Source organism: Oryctolagus cuniculus, chromosome 1 (genome assembly GCF_051225735.1).
Source record: "Oryctolagus cuniculus isolate XC-2025 breed Fujian yellow rabbit chromosome 1, ASM5122573v1, whole genome shotgun sequence".
NCBI classification, from domain to species: domain Eukaryota; kingdom Metazoa; phylum Chordata; class Mammalia; order Lagomorpha; family Leporidae; genus Oryctolagus; species Oryctolagus cuniculus.
In genome coordinates, this window is record NC_142867.1 from 70525980 (window position 1) to 70553668 (window position 27689).

General features: G+C 44.8%; 1 protein-coding gene across 3 annotated transcripts in view; it reads right to left on the minus strand.

The window, feature by feature from the left end:
• TENM4 (teneurin transmembrane protein 4) overlaps positions 1 to 27689 on the minus strand; it is a 1939017-nt gene that overhangs the window by 767213 nt on the left and 1144115 nt on the right. For 2 of the 3 annotated variants that reach the window (XM_089331875.1, XM_070076074.2), the window contains exon 1: positions 23497 to 23824. The gene's annotated coding sequence lies outside the window, so the exon portion shown is untranslated. Of the gene's footprint in view, positions 1 to 23496; positions 23825 to 27689 lie in introns of those variants that run through there. The other variant, XM_089331772.1, reaches the window with a different exon arrangement.

A 27689-nucleotide genomic window follows, 5' to 3' on the forward strand; every position in this document is an offset into this window, starting at 1 on the left:
ACTTGGGCCACCTTCCTCTGCTTTCCCAGGCACATTAGCAGAGATCTGGATTGGAAGTGGAGCAGCCGTGACTTGAACCAGTGCCCCTATGGAATGCTGGTGCTGCCTGCCCTGATATTATCATCTCTTAAAGGAACCCTGAGGAAATTTAAGTTTCAGACAAGTTGTGAAAGGGTGACATTTCGATCAATGTGCTGGGGTAACCCACAGACCATTGCGTGTTAGGGGGTTGGTTATATCCCTGCCTGTCTTCAAATCTTCACACTGCATCTTATAGTCAAGGATATGGAAATTCTAGAAGAAACCATAGGTGACATGTGTATGATTTTGGAGAAGAAAGAAAGATGTTTCTAAGTGTGACATAAGAAGTAAGAAATCATACAGAAAAAATGGCAGATTCAGAACCTTTTAAAACCAGACATTTAGCCCAGCCTAGCAGTTAAGATGCCTGCATCCCACATCCAAGTACTGGGTTCAGTTCCCACGTCTGGCCCCTGCCTCCAGTTTCCCACCAGTGCAGACCAGGGGTGGGGGATGGGAGGAGATCAGGGCGATGGCGTAAGCCGGCGGGTCCCTGCTACTCATGTGGGAGACCTAGACTGCTGTCCTAGCTCCTGGCTCTGGGTCTCTCCCAGCCCCAGCTGCTGTAAGAATTGGGGAGTAAACCACAGATGGAACACCCTCTGTCTTTCTCTCTTACTCTGTCTCTCTGCCTGGCAAATAAAAATTTAAAAGTTTAAAAATGTAGTACTTATATATTTAAATAGTCAAGACAAAAATCAAATCAGTAATGAAATACTGATGAAGTTTTTGAAATACACGTGGACAATGTTATAATTCTTAATATATAGTGAGGTTACATTAATGTATAAGTAAAAGACATCAAGATAGAAAAGTGGAAGATAACATAAATGCTGATTTTACAAAAGTACAAAGCCAATAAGAAGAAAAATATAATATATTTAATTTTTTGTTTTGTTTTTGCTTATTAAATGAGAAAACATGGGAGAAAAAAGCTACTGTCCCCATTTTGGCAGTAGGCATATATTGGTTCAACCTTCTGAAAAGTGGGTTCAGCAGTGTATACCAAAAACCTTCCGTTGTGTTGAGCACTCAACCAAGGAAACTATATCAGCATTTAACAGAATTAATTCATAGAAAAAATGATGGCTAAATTCAAAGAATTACATCAAGGAGTTTCCCTCTGTTAGTATAGTAGCAATGGAGGTAAACTGGAAACAATGTAAATGCCCAGCAGGTGTGTCATGGGACACCACAGTATGATGGGCTGTTGTTATACAGGCATTATCCATCAATGGTGTAAAAGAGTGGGATTAAGAGAGGGAAGAGATGTGCGATTTGGGACATGCTCAAGCTGACTTGCCCCAAACGGCAGAGTTAGAAACATACCAGGGGATTCCAATTCAATCCCATCAAGGTGGCATGTACCAATGCCATCTCACTAGTCCAAGTGATCAATCTCTATTCACAAATGATCATAATGATAGGACTAAGAGCCAAAGGGATCACATAAAGAAGACTAGTGTCTACAAATACTAACTGATAGAATAAAAAAGGGAGAGAACGATCCAACATGGGAAGCGGGATACACAGCAGACTCATAGAATGGCAGATGTCCTAAACAGCACTCTGGCCTCAGAATCAGCCCTTAAGGCATACAGATCTGGCTGAAAAGCCCATGAGAGTATTTCAGGCATGGAAAGCCAAGACACTCTGGCAAAAAAAAAAAAAAAAAAAAAAAAAAAAAAAAAAAACAAACAAACCACAAAACCTAAATGAAAGATCTTCGCAAGTGAGATCCCAGTGGAAAGAACAGGTCATCAAAGAAGGAGGTACTTTTCTCTGAAGGGAGGAGAGAACTTCCTTCCACTCTGACTACGACCTTGTCTAAATATGATCAGAGTCGGTGAACTCAAAAGGCTTCCATAGCCCTGGCAACTCATGACAAGAGCCTAGGGTGATTACTGATGCCATAAACAAGAGTGCCAATTTGTTAAGTCAACAACAGGAGTCACTGTGCACTTACTCCTCATGTAGGATCTCTGTCCTTAATGTGCTGTACACTGTGATTTAATGCTATAACTAGTACTCAAACAGTATTTTTCACTTTGTGTTTCTATGTGGGTGCAAACTGTTGAAATCTTTACTTAATATATGCTAAACTGATCTTCTGTATATAAAGAGAATTGAAAATGAATCTTGATGTGAATGGAATGAGAGAGGGAGCGGAAGATGGGAGGGTTGCAGGTGGCAGGGAAGTTATGGGGGGGAAGCCATTGTAATCCATAAGCTGTACTTTGGAAATTTATATTCATTAAATAAAAGTTAAAAAAAAATAAAAAAAGTAGTTAATTAACATTCATGAATATTTTATTTAAATATTCATGATTATTTATTTTGTAACCTTTTAAAATATATCATGGAAAATTCCAAACAAATAACAAATTTGGTGAATCAACTCTATCTACCACCTAGCTTGAATGATTAATTCACAGCCAATCCTGTTTTACCTATACCTCTCCCCACTCATTCCCTACCCCATTATTTGGAAAGAAATCTAAGGCACCATTTCATTGTTTCCATAAATATTTCAGTAGACATCACTCAAACATATGGGCTATTTTTAGAAAAACAACGTAACTACAGTATACTTTTACATTAAAAATAACAACAGCCTTTCAGCTGGAGCTTCCATTTTCGTAATGTGCCAAATGATGAACATAGGGAAAGAGGAGAGGCACCTGATACATGTTGTTCAGGCCTTTGAGGAGAGTGTAGAGTTGTTCCTTTGGCCACATCCATGCTCGTGTACAAGAAAGATGCTATTGTAGACCCCAAGGGAATGGGTCCCCTTGAAAAAGGCATGCCCCATAAATGTTACCATGGCAAAACTGGAGGAGTCTACAGTGTTACCCAGCATGCTGTTGGCCTTGCTGTAAACAAACAAGAGCCAGATTCTTGCCAAGAGGGTGAATGTGGGTACTGAGCACATTAAGCCCTCTTCAGAGCCAGGATAGCTTCCTGAAACGTGTGAAGGAAAATGAGCAGAAAAAGAAGGAAGCCAGAGAGAAAGCTACCTGGGCTCACGCACAGTCCCAGCCTGCTCCACTGAAAGAAACTGCTTTGAGCCAATGTGGAGAAGTTTGCGCTGCTGGAACCCATTCCCCAGGAATTCATGGCATAGTAAGTGCCAACAAATACATAAAAGACCTCTGGCCTATTTCTTCACATTAACAACAATCCAGTCACTGTTGAAGCTGTCCTATCTCATAAATCTTTTTTTCCAGTTTGCTTGTTTACATCCGGATCCAAATGAAACTCCACCATGGACTGATAACACCTCTTATGTCTCTTTTGACATTTAGATTTCCCATCATCTAGTTTTGCCTGCTGGTACTTTACTTTGCTAAGGAGACCGTGTTATTTGTCCTGTAGAGTTTCCCACAATCCAGTGACTGATTGTACACTTCTGGTGTGTTTGAACGTGTTCCTCTATGACGCCTATTTCTTAGAAACTTGTACTTCATTCTGAGGCTTGATCCAATTCAGAGTTAACTTTTGTTTTTGTGGGGGGGGGAGAGAAAAACTGCTTTATAGATGGTACTGGTGCTTTCATCTGTCTTTGTGACGTTAGCAGCCTCTGATGTTCATTGCCTAGATTCATCATTTTACTAGAAGATACAAACTGGCAATATGTTATCATTCCTTCTTCACTTTTAACTGGGATACTTCTATAAAGAGAAACTCCCTCTCAGGAACTATTTGGTTACCAAAAAAGGCAGGATAGATGAATGATTTCATTTTCCTTCTATTTACCAGGTTTTGAAAGAATAAGATGGTTCCCTAAGCATCTTCCAGAAGTAAGCAATGTGTGTGTCCATTTTAAAGAGTCATTAGTGAACTCATGTTTCAGGTTTATCTTGGATCTATCCTGAACCAAAGAGGAAATTATCCAGGGTGCTCGCTCTTATTGTTAGTGGGAAATGGTTTTTGGAAATGACAATCTTGTTACTAGGAGTTGTGTTTGATACTAGCTTGGTCCTGTTTTTAGCTTTTCTAATTGGGATGGTTAGGAAATATGTAATTTTTTCAAAAAAGAAGATTCATGATGAATTTATACCGAAACTTATAATAATTCAGTTTTTACTTAACCTCATAAATCTTCTATATTTATCTTCCTTATTCCATTACAAATAATAAATTATACTACAGAAAAATATTTAATGATTTGGGGACTACCCATAATATCTATAATTATACATACACCCAAGATATGTGAAAATATTAAGAGTTCTTTCTTGATGATAAAATTAAAAGTAATTTTTAGTTGGTTTTCTTTTTTTTTTTTGCTTTTCAGTATTTTCCAAATTTCTGTAATGAACTCATTTTATTTTTGCTACACAAAGAAATTTGCTAAATGAACCCATTTTAATTTTTTTACTATAAGAAGAAATTTGCTAAAAAACAAAAAATAAACCAGATGGTATAAATTATAACATAGTAAACTGTCTGCCAATCTTTCACGTGGGCAGAATAATGATAATCTATTACATCTGTGGAGTGCTTTACATTTATAAAGCATTTTACGTCCATTATCTTTCATGATCATCACAGCAGCACTGTGAGGCAGGCAGCATAGGAATATTGGTTTGTAGATGGGAAAATTGAGGTTTGAAACAGTCATGTAGGATGGAATCAAGGGTAGAAGTCAGGGCTCCTGACTTCCTCGTGAGCACTCTCTCCCCTGCGTAACATTGCTCCCTCTCAGGGTGACTGTCCATGTGCTATTGTCTCACCCAGGCCAGCAGACCCCACGGTGTCCTGCCTGCTGCTTACAGTGCTACACTCTCCCGAGACCTCGTCTGATTCAGCATGAGATTTGGAGGCCCCTAAAAATGCCTGCATTTCTTTTTCAACTTAATTTTTATTTTTATCAAAGTGATCTATTAGCATAATTTTAAAAGTCAAATATTCCACAAGGCTTTTAATGCAAAACAGCAGCCCCCTGCCCTACAATTCACCATCCAATTCCACCTAATTTTCCCTCTCCCCAGAGGCAACCACTTTCAACCATTGGAGCTATTTTTCTCATTCTTATTTTCATATTCTAAATAATCTGCATAACATGCAATTTCTTGATTTTAATTGTTAAACACTATCCGTATTCTTCCTATTATTAATGATGCTATTTCAATGGTCTTTTTCCTCTTTAGTTAGACATGTCCCTTTTCCTTACCCTCTCAAAACATATCAATTTTGATTAAATGTTTTGTTTCTATTATTATGATTGTATAAAAGTCATTCTCAGCTGAGTCATTTAGTGTACTATGATGTGCATTCGTTTAGTACTTTTTATTTTCTCTTGAGTTAGTAACTGGCCCTTTTTAATTCATAGATGCTTGATATTTTTAAGCGTATCTTTAATCTCCAAACTACCAAACTATAATCTTCTCTCAGTACATTCCTGCCAATCAGGCAATCTCAAATTCTTATCTTTCCTTCCCACATTTCTTTCTTCTCTTTCTTGTGGATATTTCATTTCCCTTCGTCTACACTGTCCTGGTGTGGAGTAGTTACTTTGATAGCCTGCTGCAAAACTCTTATTCTAGAATCTCCTTTCACCATACTTTTGGAGATTTTATTGGGTATCTCTCTTGTATCTTTTTGTTGGCCAGATCCCACTTCTTCTTCTTTCTTGTTTATTTGTCATTGAGAGAGAGCAAGTGTGTAGAGGGTGCTAAGAGCTGATTTGGTTGGATATAGAGTATACACATGGAAATAAATTCTTTATAATTGTAATGGCATTGGTGGTTCCATTGTTCCCTTGCTTCCAGTGTTGCAGCTATGAAGTCTGATGTCTCTTTGTCTCTTTATCCTGCTGGTGTGACTTTTGGATTCCTCCAACCCCAACATTGACACACACAAGGTTTAGGCATCTTTTTTCTTTTCCTGGTGTTCAGAAATTGCATCATGATTGGTGTGGGTCTTCTTTCATTCAGTGTGCTGTGCTGTTGCTGAGTTCTTTTACTCTAGAGACTCCAGGAGATTTGCTTCAACTATTACATTTGATTTCTTTTTCTCTATTTCCAAAACTCCTGTTCTTTAGATGTTGGATATCCCAGACTATTTCTCACTTTTCAATGTTCTCTTTCTTGTTTTCCATATTTTTGTCCTACTTTCAGGAGATTTTCTCAGCTTTTCTGGGAAAGCTTCTGTTGGCATTTTTGGTTTTGCTGTCTTATTTTTAATTTTCAGGAGACTGTTTCCCTTTAGTCAGCTTCCCTGCTTCATATATGCAACACCTTTCTTTTTCTAAGAATATTAATGATATATTTCATGAAATAGTCTACTGTCTCCTATACTGTCCCTGTTCTTTGAGTTTTTTCAATTGATATTTTGTTTTTGTGATTATTTTTTCATATGAATGGCTTTACACAGTTATTAGTGAGCTATGGCCACCCATGCAATCTCAAGTAAAATTGGATTGGAAATTTCAAGATGTATGAATATGCTTTATTGACTGGTGGGCTTCTCTTCAGGATGATCTGAGTGGGTCATTTCACTGAAGGTTCCCTAACAGGATCTGCAAGTCTTTTCTCATTGATCACTCGGTTTTGCCGGGAAGGAATAATTTAGTCTCTTCCTGAGCAAGACAAGGCTGGATGTAAGGGTTTCCAGAAGCCTATTGCAGAAAGCGTTGGGAGGTATTCTCACTATTGCTGTACACTTTTCATTTCTCCTGTTCCTTTTCCAAAAGCAGTATATCTATCTCTAGCTGTATTATTTTCCACAAGTCCAGAGTTTTTCAGGTGAATTCATGAGAGATAGGAAATCAGCAGGGGTCTGCTGTGTATTGAGGAAGCAGGCACCCAGGATGGAGGAGAGAATCTTTATTTTTTTTTTCCTGAGGAGGGAATTTTCAGATACTCAACCGATATTTCTATTTTCAACCCTATCCAGATGCCTATTTTCAGAAGTGCCCCAAGCTTCCAATTTCTGAGCTTTCCTGAGGCTCTGCCATGAAAGTTATATACCTTCTGGGTGCTCTCTGCTGATAGCTGAGGTTTTACTTCTTCAGGCCTCCCTAGGTCAACTATTTCTTGGGCATTTGCTTTACAGTCCCAAAATGCTAATGTTTCCACTGCAGTTCTTTGTCCCTTTGTGATTTTCTGCTTTAAAAGAACCATTTTTTTTTGCCACCGCAGCAGGTGTTAGGTAAGGAGCAGAAGTTAAGAGTCTGTGTTTAACCCTTGATGTATAAGAGAAGTCCAAACTCTTCTCAAGGCCAGCACTTTAAGAAGTATTCAACCATGGTCAGGGTCTTAACCTCTTTCTCTGAGAAGGACTTTGTCTCCAGAATTTATTATTCCCAGGAATGTGGTGATTTTCAGAGACTGGATGTTCTCTCTCTTTTTAAAGATTTATTTATTTATTTAAATGTCAGAGTTACAGAGAGAAGAGAGGCAGAGAGAGAGGGGGGTCTTCCATCCAATGGTTCACTCCCCAATTGGCCACAATGGCTGGAGCTGTGCCAATCCAAAGCCAGGATCCAGGAGAGAGCCTCTTCCAGGTCTCCCATGTGGGTGCATGGGCCCAAGGACTTGGGCCATCTTCCACTGTTTCCCAGGCTGTAGCAGAGAGCTGGATCAGAAGTGGAGAAGCTAGGACTAGAACTGACACCCATATGGGATGCTGGTGCTTCAGGCCAGGACATTAACCTGCTGCACCAGGGGTGTTCTCTTCTTTAAAGTACAGATAATAATGTCGGCCTCCCTGGTTACTGTGAGGATACCTGGCCCGATGTCTGGTGTATTTTACTTCCTAGTCCTTTGAGGCCTATCAATAATTACCCAGCAATGTAGCCACTTATATCACGATGACCAGCAGGCTATGGTAGTAGGGAGCCCAGTGCGTTGTAGGGGGAGGTGACAAGACCAGCAGGGCACTAGAAAAGCCCCTTTTTACAAATGCTTTGCTGACAAGTCTTGGTTTATAACAGGTAATGATGATGATGATGATAGCTAAGATGTACTAGGACCTTAAAAGCATTAACATGCTTTACATGCTATGTCAATTAAGCATCCCAATAAGCCTATAAATAGACAGCATCATTGCCTTTGTTTTGAAAGTGAGCAAGGTAAGGTATGGAGATACTGAAGCCCCCAGTCAATATCACCCAGCAAAGATGTAGCAGGTCTCAGATCAGAATCCATGGCTCGCCTCCCAGCTGTCACTCTTGATACAAAGCCAGAGCATTTCCCACTTGTCTTCTGTCACGAACCACCTGGGGACCATGTTACAGTGTAGCCGAGAGTGTCCATGCCCAACAAGCTCCAAGGTGCTGCTGCTGCACTTTGACAAACGAGGCCCTTGGCTATGGTCTGTCCTTGGTGGCTGCACAGTGTGACACTTAGTTCCCTCTCTTTCTCCCCACATGCACACGCAGGTACCCCAGGTCCTGGTTTCCTCACCACTCCTGTCCCCATGAGCCCTTCTCCTCCTTCATGTGCTCAAAAAGTCCTCTCTTTTTGGCTTTGTTCAGGTCTCCCTAGGTCAACTATTTCTTGGACATCTGCATTACAGTCCCAAATGCTAATGTCTCCACTGCAGTTCTTTGTCCCTTTGTGATTTTCTGCTTTAAAAGAACCATTTCTTGGTCCTCTCTTTTTGGTTTGGCTGTAAGACCCTCGCTGCTTGCCACCATTTTTGAAGTCACCCAGGGGTAACCCATCACTATAGCCACTGCTTCTAGTGCCTTCTCTGAGCAAGCCATGCCTCGAGTCTTAATTGACACATGCAAGACCCTGCAGGTGTGGAAAGATCCTGAGTCTCTTCCCTCTTGTTCTCTGTGAAGTTCTGCTCTGTTCCTTGCAAACATGGGGAGAAGCCCCCTTCCACACGGGGTCAGCACCCAACAAAAAGAAATCAGTAGATAAGAGTTCCACATGGTAGAACAAGATGACTCGAATTTTCCCCTTAACTAGCCCTGTGATCTTAGTGAAGTCACCATTCCTCAGTTTCCTCCCTGTAAAGTAAAGGGGTTGGACCACACAAAATCATGAAAACATGCAGAGTTTCCAAACTTCAAGTTCTTGGGCTGCCTTTAGCTCACAAGCATGCTTTTGCTTAATCCACAGAGCATTTAGAAACATTTTCATCAGTTGCCAGCCTTTAGTTTTCACATTAAAAATTGAGTATTTGGGCTTTTCTTGACAGGTGAGAGACTCTGAGCACCACGGTTACCCATCAGTGCAGGGCCACCATGGGCCTGAACCTCAGTGCAGCCGTCCTGTTCAAGGAGCGAGGTGACCTCAGCACTGTCGCACTGTGCAGACTCTCCAGCACCCCCAGTGCTCACTCAAGTCCTGTAGGTACCTGAGTTTCCAATCCTGGGTGGCAGTCCCAGGGAAGAGCTGTGCCCTATTAGGAAGCAGTGACTTTTCTGAGACTCAGTGCCCATGGGAGAGAGAGGGATAACTGCTCCCATTGTTGCATGGGCTGTATTAATGAAACAGAACAAGGACCAACAACCTTTTCCATAAAAGAAGTGAAAGTAAGCTTTAAGCTTGGCAGCCCCCATAAAATCCCTGTTACATATTCTTCTTGTATTTATTGTTTTCCTCTTTTTAAAAATAATCCTTTCAAAATGTGACCATCCTGGGCCCATGTTGTGGCAAAGTGTGAAGCTCCACTTCCAACCCAGTTCCCTGCTAATGGCCTGGGAAAGCAGCAGAAAATGGCTTAAGTCCTTGGGCCCCTGCACTCACATGGGAGACCCAGATTAAGCTCCTGGCTCCTGGCTGCACTCTGGCACAGCCCCTGCTGGTGCAGCCCCTTGGGGAGTGACCCAGCAGATGGAAGATCTCTCTTTCTCTCTCTCTGCCACTGCTTCTCCCTCTCTATAACTCTGCCTTTCAAATAAATAAATGATTTTTAAAAAAATGTGAACATGCTTGGCTCTTGGGCTGTACAGAAACAGGCCCCAGGGGGTTGTGGCCGATGGGCTGTGTTTTGCTGATCTCCTGAAACAGTGTGAGAAGCACTTACAATAAGGCCTGGCATGCGGTGTGCATCAATCAATGTGCTTCCTTGTTACTACAGTTTCGGGCCTCTTACTCTCCGACTCCAGGTTGTGGATGGAATCCATGGAGTCCATCAGAACTCCGCACTGCCATTTCGATTCTCTTCTGACGACACAGAGGGGACAGCATTTTGTCTGTCGAGACATGTCCTTCTACATGGAGAGCCCTGCCTGGTATAGAGAGCTGCAGAGCAGCATGGCAAATCCAGTGCAACTGTGTCATCACCATGAAATCAGAGGCATTGTTTAAGCCATTTGCTAAACCACATCCCCATTCCAGCAATTCTATCTGAAACGGCACTGAACAGTCACAGCTGGACGCGGAGTCGGAGGGCCTTTACAATCTGATTATAGGTTCTCTGTTCTCATAGCTTTCCTCCTTTGTTTTGGTCTTTTAATTTGCCTTCTCCCCACCCCCAGACACCTTGTGCTGTATTATTTATTATTTAAGTTGAATGCCATGGATGCAGCTTGAGATGAAAGGCACTTGACAAAATAAAATTGCATTGTGGTGTATGATTCTCATACATGCAGCTTTGGCATAATTAAAATAAGAGAGACATGATATTGTTTTCTCGTTTCAAAGAATGTGATGGCTGACTCTAAAGACATGTCAGTTATTTTCTATGGTGTCCAAGGAACCCGAGACAGCATGCATTTAAATAGAAGAGCCAGGGTGAACATCAAGAGTGTGTCCGAAAAAACATGTGCCTCCCCACCACCCACCCCCTCCTGAGATTTCACCAGAAAATGGGATGAAATCATACAGGGCTCATAAGCTCAGGTCTTAGAATGACTTTGACCTGGATCCCCTTGGAACAGGATTCACCACTCTTAGCAAACATGGCTTGAGCACCTACTGTGTGCCATACTAAGTGCTAGGAATAAAGGGATGAATAAATCAAGGGCATTATGTCCAAGAATTTATGGTCTAGTGACAGTGAGGAAGACAGATGCATTAGGTACCTAATTCCAAGACAAATTATTAATTAGTGGTGTTATAGTTAGAACATTTATTAGGTACCTACTACATGTCAGGCATTGTTTTAAGTTCTTTTTATATGATGAATCCATTAAACCCTCTCAATAATACTAGAAGTTATATACTATTATAAATTTTCAATTTATAGGTGGGGAAACTGAAGTGGAGGCTGAATTAATTCTTCTAAACATTCTTAATTTTTATTTATTTGAAAGGTGGGAGGAGACAGAGAAAGAGAGAGAGATCTTTTATCTGCTGGTTCAGTCCTCAAATACTTGCAACAGCCAATCATGGTCTCTTACCAGGTGGCAGGAACCCAGGTATTTAACCTCCAACCTGTTGCTTCCCAGGGTGTGCATTAGCAGGAAGATGGATTGGAATACAGAGGTTGGACTTGAACCCAGGCACTCCCATGTGGGATGACAGGCTTCCCAAGTGGCATATATTTTTTTTTTAAGATTTATTTATTTATTTGAAAGTCAGAGATTGAGAGAGAGAGAGAAAGGGATCATTTTTCCATTCTCTGGTTCACTTGCCAGATGGTTGCAATGGGCAGCACTGGGCCAAACCAAAGCCAGGAGCTTCATCTGGGTTTGCCACATGGAGTAGGGGTCCGAACACTTGGGCCATCTTCAATTGTTGTCCCAGACCATTAACATGGAGCTGGATCTGAAGTGGAGCAACGGGGACACCAACCAGCTCCTACATGGGACACCCATGCCACAGTTGGCAGCTTTACCTGCTATGCCATAACACTGGCCCTCTATGTGGCATCTTAACAACTTCACCAAATATCCACTACTGACTTATTATTTACTTATTTATTTGAAAGGCAGAGCGATGGGTGCAGGGAGGGGGAGAGAGAGAGTGAGAGAGAGATCTATCATTCATCCCTGGCTCACTCCCCAAATGGCTGCAACAGCCAGAGCTGGTTCAAGCCAAAGCCAGGAAGCAGAAACTCCATCTAGGTCTCCCATGTGGGTGACAGGAACCTAAGTATGCTGGCCATTATCTGATGCCTTCCAGGCACATTAGCAGGAAGCTAGATCAGAAGCAGAGTAGCTGGGACTAGAACCAGCACTCTGGTAGTGAGTGTCTCAACATAACATGCTGCATCACAATACCTGCTCCACAACCACTAATTTAATTCTTGAAGCACACACAGCTGGTAAATGCAAGAATGCAGATTCAAACCCAAGGAGCCTGACTTTAGGAGCTGAGCCCTTAAAAAGCCCTGCACATTCTCTTAGTAGAAGGTCTTGAATGATGTTCTGGGTACCCACTGCAGCAAAGCCCCTTGCTCTGCTTTGGGGGACATGGAACATGGAGATGACATGCCTGACTCCCTCCACAGTGATGCTGAGCAGGACACTCAAGGCAGACAAGGAGCATGTGTCTGGAGGATGATATTTTTAACAGACCCAAAAAAGAAACTATTCAACCCTGTTAAACTTGTCTCTTAAAAAAAATAACACTCAGCATTTTCAGTAATTGCTTATTCAATATTAGTCTCCCCTGCAGTTCTGGAAACTTCAAGAGGGTATGTCAAATGCCCAGCACATGCTTAATAATTGCATTTGGAGACAGACGAACAAATCTAGCCACAGTAGACCAGTAGGATGACGATTCAACTCCAACTGCCCACCACAAACAAAGGTTCCTGCTCACTTCATTTTGTGTCCATAGTAACATTTTAAAACTCTCATTTCACACTGCTCTTTTTGTGACGTGGTATTCTTAAAAGGCTGTAAAAGCATAGTATTGTCAAAACTCCCATTACTCCTTGTATCACTAACACTCTGTACGTATATCAGAAGCAATTATTCTGTGCACAGAATTCTAAGCATAATGCTATACTTTACCCAGGATAGCCATTAATTAGAGGAAATGAAATGATGTTATAGTTGCATGCAGAACATTTTAAAGTGTAAATCCAAGGGTGTCAAGAAATGAACTTTCCCTTCTCCTGTCGAGGAGAACCATGCTGATGGCTGATGTGGAAGTCATCAGTCGGGTTTTCTTAGGGAAGCTGGCAGGACCACCTAAAGAAAAGGATGTGTTGACCTGTTAACAAGGATGCCTGAGACTAGGTAAGACAGAATGATGGAATCCATTTGCCAAGGACTTTAGGGTTGGGTTGGACTTTAAGCAATTTGATTATTTTCTTCTAGCATGTCCCAATATCAAATTGGGAAAAGCATCTAATCTGGAATATTTCTCCAACTGCTTGAGGATTTTTTAAAAAAAGGTTTATTTATTTATCTGAAATGCAGAGCATGAGAGAAAGAGATAGAGACAAAGAGAGAGAGGGAGAGATTCTTCCATCCACTGGTTCACTTCTCATATGACTACAACAGCCAGGACTGGGTGAAGCTGAATCCAGGATCCAGGAACTCCTTCCAAGTCTCCCACATGGGTGGCAGGGGCTCAGGTACTTGGGCTAGCTTCTGCTGCCTTCTCGGGTGCCTTAGGAGGAAGCAGAGTAACTGGGACTCAAACCAGCTCAAATTGGGACTCAAACTCAGATACGGGATGCCAGCTTCGCAAGCAGTGTCTAAACCTGCTATGCCACAATGCCAGCCCCTCTCCAACTGGGCATGGTAACTTTTTCCCACCAATAAAAATTTTAATTAGGAAATAATAATAGAAGAATGATTTAGATGCTTAAGACAAATATTTGATTTTCTCCTGAATTAATTTCCAAATATTGGGCCAGAGACAGTTTTTACCTAACACCATGCAAAAATAATGCTTTATTATAATTCCTACCCATCTCACACAAGGCAGGGAGCACCCAAACCCAACCATAGCGTCCATTTCTCCCTCCAATGGGCTCTGCACTCATCAAGGGGGTCGCCTCACTCCAAAGCCTACTCTAAGAGTGGGTTTTCCTGGAGAACAGGTAGATTTTGGGTGCCTAACATAGTCACATAGGGGAGAAGAGGAGAGCTTTGTGTTGGCCTGGCCTGAGGTCAACACTCTGCCACTCAGCGGCCAGTGCCCTTGAATGAATCGAGAGAGGCTGGCTCGGAACAGTGGTCCCTCTGCTCTCTGACGATACTTCCTAAACTGAACGTGGAGCTGAGTGGTAGGAGTGGCTCCTTCGGTGAACAAAGAAAACACGTTAACTTGCCCAGTACTGCACGGGAAAGTGGTTTATCGGTGGAAGTGACACATGGCTTGGCCTTTCCCCAAGTTCTCAGACCACACGGAACAGAATCCTTCCTCTCCTTGCTGCTGTCATGCTCGTGTATTTCTGCCGTGTTGATGTGGAATCAAGGGTGCTACTCAGGCAGCCTGAGTCTCGGGCTGGTGCTCTTTCCCCTGCACCTGCGGCCATTTCATGTCTGTGACCATGACATCATGAACACCTCATCCCTGTTAGGTGACGAGGTGCTTTCTGTTTACCAGGCTTCAGTTAACTCTATGATACAGACATTTTTATTTATTCGCTGATCCGAAGCCAGGAGCCAGGTGCTTATCCTGGTCTCCCATGCAGATGCAGGGCCCAAGTACCTGGGCCATCCTCCTCTGCACTCCCGGGCCATAGCAGAGAGCTGGCCTGGAAGAGGGGCAACCGGGACAGAATCTGGCGCCCTGACCGGGACTAGAACCTGGTGTGCCGGCGCCGCAAGGTGGAGGATTAGCCTATTGAGCCGCGGCGCCGGCTATTGATACAGACATTTTTATTAACTTCATATTTTATGGATGACACTGAGGCCCAAAGAGGTGGGGTGGCCCAAGCAAGCCCACCCCACCAGTGGGTGACAGAGCAGAGACCACTGGCTTCTGGGACATCCAGTGCCAGACTCTCTCCACCATGTATCAGCAACCCCTCACCACCACCAGTTTAAGTATCTCCCAATTCAGAATCTTTGAGCCCCCTTTTAACAGGCTCAGATTATTTCCACAACCTTATGTAAATTACAATTAAATTCCTATTAATAGGCCGTTTTTGTGGCCAAACCTCAGTAAGCAATGAGCTGAGGCCTGCAGGCATGGAAAGTTATTTATGGTGAGCGCTGAGGGCTGCTATTACTCAATCTATATGTGCTGCAGTCAAGTGTTTACTCGTATATGCAAGCTGGCTACTCAACTACATTTTTCTTTATTCCCCCCTCAGCACAAATGGGGAAACCAGCTTCTAGCATATGGAAGCACTTCTGCACTGCTAGATTTTCTGATGAGGGTTGGGTAGGAAGGCGGAAGCAGGATCTGCGACTCCCTGTTGGAAGAAATAGATACATTTCTGAGTGAGGCTGATTGGATCAGCTTCCAGGGTGCAAAAGTTGTCTCCAGGAATGCATTTCGTTCTTCCGGGTTACCCGACTTGACCATTTGTGAAAATAAGCGCTTTCTGAGAGCATAAATCCAGACAACCCAGGAGTTAGTTTTCTTCTAGTGCTGATGTTCTCTGGAGGGCTCCAGTTTCTGTTGGCTGCTCCCCAACAGGTGCAAGCAAAAGGTTCCGTATCTCTTTCAAGAGGCTGTGGCCACAATGAAGTTTTTCTTTTAAGTCAAGTAAATTACTCGAAGTGTGAGTACTGTCTGAATAGATAGTACCTTTAAACTTAGTATGCCCAACATAACCATTTCATGAGTCCACCTATACATAACACACTATTTTATTCTCAAACGAACAAAAGACTGTTAGCTGCCAAGGGCATGACAAACACTGTGACATGTATTTTTTTAGTGTTCCTACTTTTCTCCTTCACTTGTCCTTTTATTTGGATTCAAAATCTTTATAGCATGGGTTTATTGCATCAGGTAAATCCCTGTAAACGTCACAGGTCCTTGGCTATGTGAGTTGTTATTTAGAAATGCACAAAGATACAAAGATACCAGGGGTAAATGCATGACTTTTAAGGGCTTGGGGATACTTCTAAGCTAGAGAGTCGGACATACGCCGAGGAATCTTTGCTGTTTTAACCTTGCCTTAAGAGTCAGTAAGTTTGTTGCTCTCCTCCTGGTTCTCAAAGAATGCTCACAGCATCCCTGGAATGATTGCCTTTAGGGGTTGTTCCGAGCCCTGTTTGACAGATGAGGAAACTGAGGAGCAGAGAGAAACCCGGTTACTTCTCTTCGGTTCCTCAGAGTGAGCCATCTGAACTCAGTGTGTGACTCTTCCTCTGCCTTTACCTGCTGGCTGGAGGCATCAGGGGGCTCTTCCCAGGATCGGGAGGAAGGAGCACTGGTCCTTGTCCAATACCTGCAGGCTTTGTACACTCGGGGCCCTACGCTTCCAGGCAGGGATTCAAAAGATCTTTCTTTTAATGGTATTTACTATTTTTTCTGTATGCGATATCAATCAGATTCATATGCACTTCAGGATTATAATCCTGTCTCTTCAAGGTCTCTGGAAGAGGAGGGAAGATTGCATTTTTACTTAAATCTGACATTGTCATTGAAATGTTCATAATTGCACTTAATGAATGAACTCCCAGTGGCACAGCCGATGGGTTGGGCACCACAGTCCTGCTTCCCAGCAACCATGCCCACACCCCTCTCCTTCTGCCTTGGGGACCAGCACACCACTGGGTGCCTAGTCACTATCCAATAACGAGCCACTGTTTTGCTTTGCTATCATTTTACTCTTCTTCAGTTCTACCCCATACATAAGCCATGGAGATTTTTAAACATTAGTTTAAGGAAGCATTAATAATTAATGCCCATGACAATCAATTACCCTTCATGGTGACATAAAGAATCAGTACTTCCATGTGTATGAGCTGTGCTCAGATAATATGTAGATCAATTAAAAACAGTGCCACCTTCTAGGAAGGCCTGAAAAGTTTTCAAAGTGCGGGTCACAGTATACACTGTGCGTGAAGGGGTGCCTGGTTTTCCAAGGCACTTAATGATTTCTGATGATTCCATTTTTTCCCCACACAGGCAAATCATTACATGCACAACAAGACAGGATTCCACTTTATACTGTTATTATATTTTTCATACATGGAGGTTCATTAATTTGAAGGAAATGGGTCATTGTTCAGGCCAAAGTCAGATCTCTGGATTTTGAGCTGGAGAAATGAAGCTTGAGGCATAGCAGAAGCCTGTTGGGTAGACTGGGACACACACAACCCCTTGCTTCTGTAGTTGGGACTCCAAACACACACACACACACACACACACACACACACATATATCAATGTTTTTAAAGCTCCCTCTGCTGCATATCTGCTGTACATGAGGCTTTGTGCCACCTGCAATGATCGTGCCAGCTGATTCTTACTAACCCCGTCTTGTAGCCAAGAGGGCTACAGCGCAGAGCAGTGTGGCTGGCAACCGGCAGAAAAAAAGTCTGCCTCTGCTCCGCGGGGCTTCAACGCTTAAGCTCTTTCCACCAGTGCCAGGCTGCTGCCCCGGGACCCGATCTCTCCCTCTATGCAGAATCCACTGGCTACAAACCGTTGCCTCAAAATGACAGAGGAAAATAGTTGGTCAGATGTGAGCCAAAGCAAAGAGGAACCTCAGAAACATCTGGTTTCCTATCTGCCACCTGAGACCACAGCTGAATTTCACCAGCATCCAGATCTCAATGGAGAGGACACTCAGACTTGCTTTCTCAGGCACACTTTAGGACTGGCGTGCATGGCAGCCCTGCTGCCAAACAACGCCCCAGTTACTAGCATTTAAAATCACACCTGCGGGGGGCAGGCATTCAGCCTGGTGGCCAAGATTCCGGCTTAGATGCCGACATCCTGCATCAGAGTTCTGGGGTTTGGTAGCGACTCCAGCCTGCTGCTAATGCAGACCCTAGAAATCAGTGGTGAGGGCTCGAGTGGTTGGGTTCCTGCCACTCACCTGGGAGACCTGGACTGAGTTCCCAGCTCCCTACTATGGCCCAGCCCAGTCCCAAGGGTTGTGGACATTTGGAGAGTGAACCATCAGGTGGAAATCTTCTCTCCCCTCTCACTCTCTTTCTATCTCTTTTCCCCTCCCTTCTTCTCTCCCTCCCTCTTCTGCTTCTCAAATAAATAAATAGATCAGATACAAATCGCCCTTGGAACATGACTTTTGGAACACCCATGTCTCTGTTCCTGGATGGGTTAGCAGATCCAGGGCTGCGCCTGCACCTGCGCCTGCGCCTGCAGAATGGCCAGGCACGTCAGCAACACCAGGACTCACTCTGTTCTCATGATGCAACAGGTAGAAAGATCCTCCCCAAGCCCTCAGCACCTGATACAATTCCTGGGGCTCATGCTACGTCACCGCTCACACGCAATTTTCCTATTTAGAAATTCAGAAACGCTGAAAGCGTCTGATCGCTGACAGAGGAAGTGCTTCTAAGGACAACTAAAGGGAGGGCATCTCAATGACCACCATCAGCCAACTGACTGTCTCAGACTTAAATGCTGCATGCGGAAAGCTTCATTAAAAAATCAAAGGCAAATAACTGATGAAATATTTTAATAGAAGCAATAAAGGCTTAATATCGTTAACAGGGATGGATCTCTTACAAACTGATGAAAAGAATCAGAAAAATGGACTAGGGCATGACCAGAAAAGTCACAGAAGAGCAAGACAAACAGGAAATAAACATAAAAGAAGATTTCGTCACACTAATAATCAGAGGCAGCCAGGTGACAGCGATATTAAAGAACTCACTGTTGTATGTTAGAGTTCAAGGGTGAAAAAGCACGTTCGTAAGCATGTGGGAAATGGTTGCACTTTTTTTTTTTCAGTTGGATCCGCACAGATTTGCCCCTCATAACTGTTCAACTTTGCATTTCTTTGACCATAAAAGTATTTTAAGTGTTGGTTTTCTCTGAACTCGTAATTTCAATTCCAGTAACCTGTGCTACAAAAGTAGTCACGGGTGGGAACATGAACTGTGGATGTTTGCCACTGCCTGGTTTATATGAACACAGGTTGGGGTGAGAAGAACCCCCCTGCTTGGGGAAAGATGGTTGCAGAAACCGTGATAGGAGCATGACTGCACAGACAGAAACAAGTAATCAACAACATTTGCAGTGACTTGAGACGATGCTCATGACACACACGTATGGACACACGTGTACTCCTCCACAGTACAACCCCAACTGCTTCAGATGTACGCCGCACACATACACACGGAAGAAGGACATTCACAGTGTGCAGCAGTGATTCTTCTCTGGATGAAGAAATACAGTGCAGCAGGCATTTTACTTTCTTCTTCCCATTTCACATTTTCTATAATAGGAAATGCCTTTGTAATCAGAAAAAAATCCAATAATTGCTCTTAGCAAGCCAGAAGAGAAAATACGCAAGCGGTCCATGTGGGAGACACCCCCCCCCCCCACCATCAAGAATGTCTGCCCACAACCTCCGTTCCTGCAGCTCCTCAGAGACCATTTGACAGAGTAGCACCACAGCTGCTATGCCAGAGGATGGCCCTCCGAAAACGAAGCCTTCACCAGCAGTGCACAGTAAGACAAGCCAGATAGAGCATTTCTGGCTACTGTCAACACACCTTAGGAGCAGCACACTGAAAAATGCATTTTGCTACCTGCTTAAGAGACATTGCTATGCCCAAAGTGATATGTAGCTTGTTATTATTTGACAGCACGAGTAGAAACGTGTTGTTGTGAAAAACACCAGTTATTATATATTTCTATAACAATTGTTCTATAAATATATGAAACACTTAAAAGTAATAGAGGTGCATCATGGAAAATTAAGAAAATACAGAAAAGTCGAGAGAAGAAAGAAAATTATAGACCTGTGCAAAAACAACCATGATTCAAATTTTGTTGTGTTTTTATTCCTAAGAATGGGATTTTACTTTTATTGATGTGTTTTTGTACTTGTCTTTCTCCTTATAATGGAGATCACTCTGTATTCTGTTTCCTAAAGAAATAACTTTTCAATTCATCCATTGCCCCGTATTTATTTATTTATTTATTTATTTTTGCATCAGAGGAAGGACCGTTATCATTAAAGGAAATAGTAATTTACAGAGAGAGAGAGAGAGAGAACCATCCATACCCATGAAAGAAGAGGTGCACAGTAGAGGTTCGTAGAGCAGCCCACAGGGCAGTATTGACAACAAATACAATCGCAAGTGAATCTGGAAATGTGTCATAGAGGCGTTTTCATCATCCAGCTTTGATCCATGTGTTTGAATCTCCCTTGGAAACCTAGGTTGAATTTGTACCTTCAAGTACTCATAGTCCTAGGCTCCAAAAGGAGGCAGGGACTCTAACAAATAGCTTGGGGCTCTGAAGGCATTTCATTGCATCCATTTCCACTCCAGTAGAAATGAGAAGGAGGCCGGATCCCAGTCTATATTTTGAAGGCATTTGTGGTTATCACTCATACCATCGAGTACTTTGTAAGACTTCTCTGGCTCTATAATTGCCATTAGTCACCGCCCTGGCCAGCTGTGTCATGTCAGCCAAAGACATGTCACCTCCAAGTTTCAGTGCTCTCTGGAAGGAGCTTCTGTTACCGAAACAAGCAGGAACAGTGCGGGATGGTGTTTACAACATGCTCTAAAGCCTCGAGAAATTTCTAATACTTGAGTAAAAGCCAGATCGTATTTTCAGTGATCTCCACCCATGACTCCAGAAAACAATGAGTGAGTAGGCGAAAGAAGATGGGCACTGAGAATCTTATGGCAAAAAGCAGAGCCCAGGGGGCTGGCGCTGTGGCACAGTGGGTTAAAGCCCCGGCCTGTGGCACTGGCATCCCATATGGACACTGGTTCATGTCCCTGCTGCTCCACTTCTGATCCAGCTCCCTGCTATGGCCTGGGAAAGCATCAGAGGATGGCCCAAGTCCTTGGGCCCCTGCACCCACGTGGGAGACCCAGAAGAAGCTCCTGACTCCTTACTTCAGATCAGCTCAGCTCCAGCCGTTGCGGCCATTTGGGGAGTGAACCAGTGGATGGAAAACCTTTCTCTCTCTCTCTCTCTCTCTCTCTCTCTCTCATTCTTTCAAATAAATAAAATAATTCTTAAAAGGAAAAAAAAAGCCAAAGTATCAAGGAACTCGTGTTAGAAACAGAGTTAGATTGTGTTTATTCTTTGATCTTTATCTTTTTGAGTATGGATTTCAGGTAATAAATGCAAACATAACCACTGGTACCATTTATCCAGGGCCTTAAGCACTGTGAGAGCTGCTTCACAGATAACACAACATGTACTCCTTGGTCCCTGGTTCACAGATGATGAAAACAACAGAGACTGGGAAAACTGACCTTGAACACTGGGTGGTTCTTGTATTTGGATCGTATTTGCCACGAAAAATCTTTCAAATTCAGCCCTTTAATGGCCCCATTGATGTGATTCTAAAGGGATAATGCCAGTGTCTGCTAAAAGTTGAAAATTATCGTTCGTGTTTGCAACCGTTCTCATCAGATCGAGCTCCGGGCTGCAAGGTGCCAGCGCGCTGCTTCCTTCACCCCCTTGTGTAGCATCACTAGTTCAGGTGCATCAGCAGGGACAGGCGCTGTATCCCCTGCTTGTCACACACCACTGTGTTTATTCCTCACAGCAGCTCTACTGGGAGAACCAAACAATCCAGACAAGCAACAGCTCATGTTTTCGAATGGGGAAACCGAGGCACAGGTATGCTAAGCAACCTGCCTGAGACACACAGCTTGTAAGGGACGCCAACACCCAGCACGTCGCCCTCAGTCTAGGTTCATGTTGAACTGCTGTCTCATTAGGACCCCCTCGTCACAAAACCACAGAACTCAGAGCAGCAAGACACCATGAGAAGCTCCTTATAGCAAAGTATAGGGACAAAGGCAGGCCAAGCCCAGAGAGGCCAGGAGCTCGCCGTGGGACACACAGCAAAGGAATGGCAGCACAGATCGTCTGCTCCCAAGTCAGCACAATCATCTGGTACAGGAGTCAGAGTCACCCGTGCGTGTTCTGTTGGTGGCTCCTTGATGATCTGATCCTTCTCTGGTCCTCTGAGAGCTCTGTCTAGGTTGCTTGGAGCCTTTCTCAAACTCATTCTTTCATATCAAAGACCCTCAGCAACAGTGCAACAACAAATGCTTTGCAAAGGGGCACCAGCCCTGACGGTTTCTAGCTACCCCCTTCACCTTGTTGTCCCTGGCTCCAAGGCCCAGAGCTGAGCGGATCTACACAGACACCATAGAGGAGCACAGCTCCCCAAGCACCCCTACCTCTACAGCCAGCAGCAGACTCCGCCCAAAGAGGGGCGGAGCTCCCAGGCCCTCTCGCATTTCACACAGCTCCTGGCTGCTCCCCTGCAGCTCTGTGAACCCGAGCTTCCAGGGGTAGTGGAGGTGGGGGGTGGGTTGAGGGAGGTGAGGGTGAGGAGGGGTTGGCCCATCAGTGGTTGGACGCAAGGAAAGAAATGCTAGAAAGCAGCTAGGCTTGTGGGTACTCTGTCCAGAGAGATCCTGTGCACGGCTGTCCCCCAGGGAAGGACAGCCACCACACTGGACACTTGGCAGGGCCAGATGTACTTGGTGCCGGCTCAGGTATGTCCCTGGGGGAAGGGTGCAGCGGTGAGCTGTCCTGCTCCGGCTGTACTCTGGGACCTCCCTGTCTCCTTTAGAGCTTGCTGGAACTGGCTGCAGCACAGCCCTTGACTCAAACCACTGCAAAATATACTTAACACCGCATTGATTTTCCATATAATTTTATAAGCACAAACATTCTCTTTCATTTCCTGACAAACAACTATATTCCCCAAAGTGTCCAATAAAAATCAGTAATTTGCACATCACTATCTATAGCAGCGGCCGTTGTTTGGAGTTAGTCACTGAGGCCAAGTTCTTTCGGCTTCCAGTTCCACTCCCACTCCCTCAGCCCCCCCCCCCAACAACCCCCTCATGGGTAGACTCGTCCCCCACCCCCAGACAAACCATAAACTTGGAAGTGCAGGAGGCAGAGCCCTCTACACCTCCCCGAGTTTGGAGAAAGCCCTTTGTGTGAAAACCCATAATTTCGAAGCAATCCTTCATGGAAAGCAGGGGCAGAGGCAAGAGGTGCCACACTGAGCACCAGGCTACCTGGTGGCTGGGAGACTCCCGGACTGCACAGGGCTGTCCTCCGTCCCCGCCCTGCCTAGCCTAGCTCCGAGTAAGGACAAGGCCTCCAGGTACACGTGCAAAGCGGAGGTGATTAATTTCCGTGACTGACACTTGTCTGAGGCTAACGGGCAGCCAAGCCCTCCAGGGGCAGGCATGATTCTAGAGTTGCATCATAGGACAAGCAATGACAAGAGTGCAAACGGCAAGTGGGAAGTCAAATGGAAAGTGGGAAGTTGCTCCCAGCCAACGTGAAGGTGCACACTCTTCCCCCGGGCAGCAACACAAAAGTGTTTCTCCTTAGGAGCCACCCTAACTTCTAGAACAGCCGGCTCTTCCAACCCACCACCCCTGTGGCAGCCACCCAGGCTGACCGTGGCACAAAGACACAAAGAGAAAGCTGTTCACTCTCACCCAGCAGCCTCGGCAGTGCGCTGGCTCGCGGTCCCAGTCCCGGAGAAGCCGAGAAGCCGATCCTCAGGAGATAACCTTCTGGGGGCTGCCAGGGGGACCAGAAATACCGGTTTGCCACGATCCCAAAGGGGAGAAGGTGTCAGTCATTCAACACTCACTGTGGCGCAGATTCTGAAGTGGGAAAACAAGAAGCAAAGAAAAGCATTGCTCAGCGATGTGCAGGCGGAGGAGCTAAGGGCTGGAAGCGCTACCCTCTTCCCAGTGCCCCGAGCCAGGACCCCAGGCTGAGGTAGGCTTCCTGCTTGGCATTCAGGCGCTGGTTCTCCTCCTCCCCGATTTCCCGAGCCCTGGCACTGGGGAGTGTGCAATGGCTCAACCTGTTGTAATCAAACATGTGGGTTGCTGCCTGTTGCAAAGATATTGCAGCAGCCTCTTCATTAAAGGAGGCTGTTCTTGGATGCTCAGCATTAATTTCCTCGCCTGCGGTTGCCAGCTTGTGTTCCGGGATGGGATGCTGGGTCAGAATCCGGGGACTGGGGCAGAGGGAACCTGGGGCAGAATGGGACCTGCCATGCCTTAAAGCTCCCACTTGCTGGAGCTGGCTGGCTCCTGAGGACCACCCCGTGCCTGGTTCTTAGGCAGTGTGACAGAGGCTGCAGGGGACTCCCAGCTACTGCGATCTTCACACACTGTGGGGCCCTCACTCACCCTTAACCCCACTCCTCGCCTTTAGCTCCCACTTGAATGCTGCCTCCTGGAATCTCAGCTCACCCTCCCGAGTCATGCTTTCTGATTACAGGCCACAGGAAGTGGGCAGGGAAGGCAGAGGAAATAAAGAAAGCCTTCACTGACGTATCCATTCACTCTCACGTGCATGCACTCATCAGCCCATCCATATATTCATTCATTCATTCATTCATCTATCTTTGCTGTAAATAACTTATATATTTATTCACTCTCCTATGTTCCTTTACCTATTGAACATTCGCTCATTCATGTAAGATAATTATTGGCTTATTAATTTGCATGTTTGTTTACATTATCATTCATTTGCTTATTAACCCATTCATGCAATCCATGCATGTGAAAATTATGCATGCGTTCATTTTTGTAGATGTGCAACATTCACTTTTTCTTATATATGTTTGTTCCTATATCTACACACCCATCCACTCATTCATTCGTTTCCAAATTCATTTATTCTGTGATAATTCATGGCCCATAATTTGTATGTTCCTTTCTTCATGACCTCTTTCATTGAAAATTCATCTGCTCCACTCTGCGCATTCAAAATGCCTACTATGTGCTCAGCACTGTGGTGGGGGGTGGGAGAATGCTAGCCAAACTCCAAAGTGCAGCAATTTTTAAAACCTAAATAATTCACAGCATTTTAGGGGAAAAAAATGAAGAATGAGGCCTTCTTCCTGTCTTTAAAGAGTCAAAGAAAGAAGTCCTGGACACAAGGCACTGAACGCAAAGAGGAACATGGTGAAGGCCACGAGAGAGGTTCTCGCGAAAGCCAAAGACGTGGGAACCTCAGGAAGAGCCCTGGACTTGAATTTAGTCTCCCAGACTGGTGGCCTTGCACTTTGCCCTGCCGCTGAGTGCAGCTGTGCGCTAATTAACCAACTCTCTCTCCTTGACTGTGTAACGTTGAGGATGTTGCGACCTTCACAGGTGAAAATAAGGCTCAGAAAATGCATATTTTTCTTCTTCCTTCCCTTCTCATTCCTTTCCCAAACCATCCTCAGCAAGTTTACCTTCACCTTCCCCAGAGTGGGCAGGGCAGGGCAGCCCCTGAATAGCAGTTTTGCACACAGGGCCTGGTCTGTGGGCAGAGGCAGCCAGAAGTTAATCTCCCCTGGCCCCTGGAGTCAGGCAGCAGAACCGGCAAACAGTCTTTCAAATGTAAAACCTGCCTGGTGTATTGGTCAAAGCAATCTATTAAGGTGGGATTTGCAGGGACCCTTCACTGGGTGACAGGGGCTGAAGGGTTTTTGTTAAGAACAAAGTGAGATGGAGTGGGCTGGAGGGACTTTGGGGTGGCGGTGGGGGTGGGGTCTGGCTGGTGGGGGTTGGAGTTGTGCATGTAGGTGCGTGGGAGGTGGTGAAGAGAGTAGGGAGCCCACATTTCTGGGTCAAGCCATCCACCTTGTGCAGCCCTGTGTAGATGCTGCATCCAGCCAGTTTCTTACAGAGGTCTCAGGAGCCAGGTCTTAGGACACATGAGGACACGAAGGGGTTCAGCGGTTTGCTCAAGGTTACACTATTCATAACGATGCAGAAGCAGAATTTGAATGCAAGTCTGTCTGATTCCCAAGCCCCCGCTTTGATCGGCTCTCACATGCTCTCTCAGGAAGAGTCTTCCAGTTCTTTCCACTCTCTGTGGACCATTTATGAAGGCCCACTTAGTCAGAGAGGAAGGATCATTGTCTGGAGACCTCTTGATTCCTTTTCTTATGGAAACTGGAGATGTGAACAGAAGTAGGATGAACATTTGAGGGACATTGCCAAATTTCTCTTGGTGAGTCATATACAATACATGTGTATCATATACATTGCTTGCATTCTCATTTAAAAATAATTTTAGCCATGGGGACATAAAAAAACATGACATCAAGCATGAAGGGCTATGGGGTTTCCCATTATACTCCACGGCAGGGGGCCTGTGGGGCTGGTTTCCTAGCCCAGGCGTGCTATAAGAATATGGCAGCTTCAGAGCTGCTGTTCCAGATAGGTGACCACGGGTGTGGCAGGTGCACGGAGTAACCACCATCCTAGGCCAAGGCAGGGGTGGGCCAATGTCCTGGGCTGAGCTGTGTCCACCCTGCCTGCCCCTCCCTCCATCACATTCATATGTTGAAGTCCCAAGGCCCATAGTGCCTTAGAATGTGACTGTATTTGGAGCATGAGTCTTTAAAGAGGTCATCAAGTTAAAATGTGGGCATAAGTGGGCTCTAATAAAATCTGACTGGTGTCCTTATAAGAGGAGAGGATGAGGACACCATGGGTACCTGTACCAAGGGAAGACCATGTGATGAGCCCATGAGATACCACGGGTACCTGTACCTGTGATGAGGCCATGAGTAGGCAGGGCCATCTGCAAGCCAGAAAGAGGCCCCAAAAGAAACCAACCCTGCTGGCCCTTTGAGATGGGACATCCAGCCTCCAGAACTGAGAGGATAATTTCTTCTCTTTATTATTATAGGAGCCCTTGCAGACAAATGCAGCCAGGGAGCATGTGTGGTAGCCATGGCAGTGGTAGGGAACCTGAGGGATGGGGAACAGTGACCAGCAGGGAAGTGCTTTAAGAGCTATGCAACCGAGGGCCAGTGCTGTGGCATGGTAGGTTAAGTTTCCACCTGTGGCTCCGGCATCCCATATGGGCACTTGTTCATATCCTGACTGCTCCACTCCAGATCCAGCTCTCTGCTACTGGCCCGGGAAAATGGCACAGCATGGCCCAACTCTTAGGCCCCTGTGCCCATGTGGGAGAACAAGAAGAAACTCCTGGCTCCTGGCTTCGGATCAACTCAGCGCTGGTCATTGTAGCCATTTGGGGAGTGAACTAATGCATGGAAGACTTCTCTGTCTGCCTCTTCCTCTCTCTAACTCTGCCTCTCAAATAAATAAGTTAATGATTTTTTTTTTTAAAGAGCTATGCAACCATCCCAGGCACATTGCTGAGTCAGCCCTGAGCAAGTGTCACATAACTAGGGGTGAGGGGAGCTGCTTAGAAGAGACATTCCAGAGTGAGCAGAGACTCATTGCCACCCAGTGGGAGAGAGACTGGTATGGGAGGTGAGAACACTGGCTGCCCTACAGGGTTCCCCAGGGATTGGGTTTTACATGGAAGGCAGCAGGAAGGAGACACTTCCTGGAAAAAGTGGCAGATTGAGCATATATGTCTACTTTTACTCCCTTCTGCATTCCATCCATTAACACTACAAGGGCTTTGTTGGTTTATAAGGCACAATCAGATGGAGATGGAGAATAGGAAGGCATTGGAACATTTGACAGCAGGTGAGATCCACGGTAGAAAGCCAATCCTGAGTCATTCATGGGCAGAGCGAAGAGTCATCCTAACCTCACTGCCATACCTGCACCTTGTTGGGAAATGCTGGCAGAGACTGGAGATTTATTTTCTGGAGAGGGTGATGAGCGCTCAGCAGAGTTTTGCTGCACTGCAGAAC